We start from the raw sequence: 3,114 nt of genomic DNA, 5'->3' as shown, positions 1-3,114 counted from the left end.
GAATCCATACACAATTCTTTTTATAAGTTGGAGTAAATTATCTTAAATTTTTAAATAATAATGAATAATGAGAAGTAGGTGATAAAAAAGGAAAATAAAGAATACAAAAAGCCATCATAATTGAATCAATATGATATTAGCAGAAAAAGACCAATAATTCAAAGGAACAATATAAAAATCCAGGTGAAAAAAGTCACAATAAAAAATTAAAGCATGTTAAAGATAATATTTCAGTTTAATGGGGAAAATGACACTGTGAAGAGGAAAATTACAAACTTGCACTCAGCTAAAAATAACTCCATGCTTGTTCTGCTTTTGTAAAATATGCTTGCTGTGCCAAGGAAAACAAAATAACAGGATGACCTAGCAATCTGATGTAACCATAAGATGTTCTGCTAAAAATGGAATGTTCTGCACCTGCTCTTATAAGTTTCTGTTTGGAAACTTCCATGCTCTGTAAACCAAGTAACCAATCCACCCATGCTAATTGTAAACATGTGCACTGACCCCTATAAAAGTAAAGCTCACCCTGAGCTCGGGGGCCCAGAACTTCGGAGCATTAGCTCATCTGTGGCCGCTGGCTTAATAAACCTGAGTTCTCCAACCCTCCAAGTGTGGTGCTTGGTTTCTCATGGACCAATTTCTCCAACAACTGCACAATAGACTATCTGGAAGAAAATAAAATTAGGTACTTGTAATCAAAAATAAATTCCAGGTGGATTATAGACTTAAAATATAAAAATAACGAAATCATACAAGAAAAGTTAGAATTAAGATTTGTGTAAATTATGGGGATGGGAGCAGGGGAGCACTCTTAAACCAAACTAGAAAAGCAGATCCCGTAAAAGAGAAACATATTTGACAATATAATTTTTTGTTTTATAATGTAAAAAAACAGCAGAGCGACGTCAAATAGAAGTATGGATATTATTTAGAAATATTAATACAGCCTCCGACTTCCGATCTCGCCCCACGCAGAAGCCGCCAGGGTCTGCTCCGAGTCTCGCTCTCCTGGACGCCGCTTTGCCGCGCAGTTAAAATGCCCGGTAGAAGCAGGTGCGGCAGGTCGCGCGTGGCCCCTCCGGCCAGTTGAGCATCTCAGATGAGAGCTGCACCCAGGCCCGCGCCCGCCGCCCAGCCGCCAGCAGCGGCTCCCCCTTCTGCTGTTGGCTCCCCTGCTGCTGCTCCCTGGCAGCCAGGTCTGATGGCCCAGATGGCAGCCGCTGCAGCCGGCGTGGTCACGCCATCACCGGGGGCTTCAGTGCAGGAAGTAATGCTGAGCCCTCCAAGGCCCGACATCACTTACCAGGAGACTCAGGGAACCCAGCCGGCACAGCAGCAGCAGAATGGCCCATGCCTTTTTGAGGTGAAACAGTTTTGGGAGTGTGCCCAGGCCCAGGGTGACCTTAAGCTTTGTGAGGGTTTCAGCGAGGTGCGGAAACAGCGCAGACTGGCAAACGGGTTAGCTTAATGAAGAAGTGCCAATTGAAGGCATGAGAAATCAGCTCTCGTGACCACGCTGATTTAGGGTTAAAAGTATAATTGATAGTGGAGATATAAAGTGTGAAACCACCAGTTAAACCTCTCCTCAATCATTAATAGTTTTTGTGCTTCAGGACTGCAGTGGAAGAGGGTGTCCTCACCATATAGAAACTCATTGAGATGGTATTGAGTTGGGGCTGGGCAGATGTTTGTGTGGCCTCTTTAACATGCTTTTCTGATGTTAATGTTTGTGAATTAATTAGAATAAAGTGATTTTCTCCACCCCCCCCCCAAAAAAAGAAAGAAATATTAATACAGGGAACAGCCTTTAACAGAGATCTTAAAATTATCAAAATCACACAAAAACCCAATAAACCAATGGGCTAAGTAAGTGTTGAGACAATTCTCAACAACGGAAACCAACACAGTAAACACGGGAAAAGGTGACCACCCTCACTAATAATCAGGAAAATGAAAATTACAGCAACAACTAAATACCACTTTATAGCCATCAGATTGAGAAATACAGAAAGGACATGTCTTCTTGGGTTTCCTCTAAAGTGGACTCAGGACCAGGACCTGTTGCAGGTGGTTTATTTGGAGCAGGAGTTGAGGGGGTGGCAGAATGAGATAAAGGAGAGAAAAAGGATCAAAAGGGTCACTTATGTTATAAAGATCACCCCTGTCAGCAGTGGAGTCTCAATTCCGTCAGAACCTTCCGGAAAGTAAAAAGACTGTCTCCCAGAATTGTCCTATTCAAAGAAAGGAGGCAGGAGCATCAACCAATTGGGGGTACCCCTAGCATTTCCGAGTTGCTTGTACCCACAAGTGCAAGTCAGGAAGATTCTCACCATCATCCAAGGCATTGAAGGGCCCAGAGCAGAAAGTGAGGACACAGCAGGCACTTGTAGTTAGAAGAGAGAAACTTGAAGTTATTTGAAGCCTGCAAGTAATATCCGTTCCAGCATGGATAAAATCCAAGATAAAGCCCAGAAGATTTGAGATAGGGTAACAGATGTGTTTTCTCTAAACTATCCATAACAACTATTCCTGGCAGAGATGGGATAAAATGGGTTTGCTTTCATTCATTGCCAGAGAAAATGTGTATCATCAGTGGCTTTTGTAAGAATATTTGACAACATCAATTAAGACTAAAAATACGTATTCTCATTTGCCTAGAGAGCCCTCCTCTGAAATCCATCTTATAGAAATAAAGTACATAAAGATAAATGTAAAATGGTGTTTATTATAGCATTGTACAAAGTAGATGAAAAAGAAACAGAGTGACTATAATACAGGAAGAGTTCAATTACGTTATGTCTACATCTTGGAACATTATACAACCATTAAAAGAATGAATTAGACGTCTAGCAATTGACTTTGAGAGATTTTCACAGTGTACTATTTTATGAGAAGAGATTAAAAAAATGTGCAGTAATATAAACTTGTTTTTGTAAAACGAGACCACAATTTTCTGAGGATATGTTTGTGATTACATGCATATGAAGAAAAAGTGAAATAATGCAAAGTTGCGTTACATGGGTTGCGAAGTTGGATAGGCGGTGGGATTGGTACAAATGGTGTATATGTGGAGGAGGGAATAAAGTGAGACAAGTATAAAAGGAGGGGAGC

The 3,114-nt window shown here is 41.1% G+C and overlaps 1 pseudogene; it reads left to right on the top strand.

Moving 5' to 3' along the window:
- Positions 1-1,039: 1,039 nt before the first annotated feature.
- Positions 1,040-1,471, top strand: LOC130854945 (coiled-coil-helix-coiled-coil-helix domain-containing protein 2-like; annotated as a pseudogene).
- Positions 1,472-3,114: the final 1,643 nt, after the last annotated feature.

Source organism: Hippopotamus amphibius, chromosome 6, assembly GCF_030028045.1.
Source record: "Hippopotamus amphibius kiboko isolate mHipAmp2 chromosome 6, mHipAmp2.hap2, whole genome shotgun sequence".
Classification (NCBI taxonomy): Eukaryota; Metazoa; Chordata; class Mammalia; order Artiodactyla; family Hippopotamidae; genus Hippopotamus; species Hippopotamus amphibius.
This window is presented reverse-complemented; position numbering and strand designations above follow the sequence as displayed.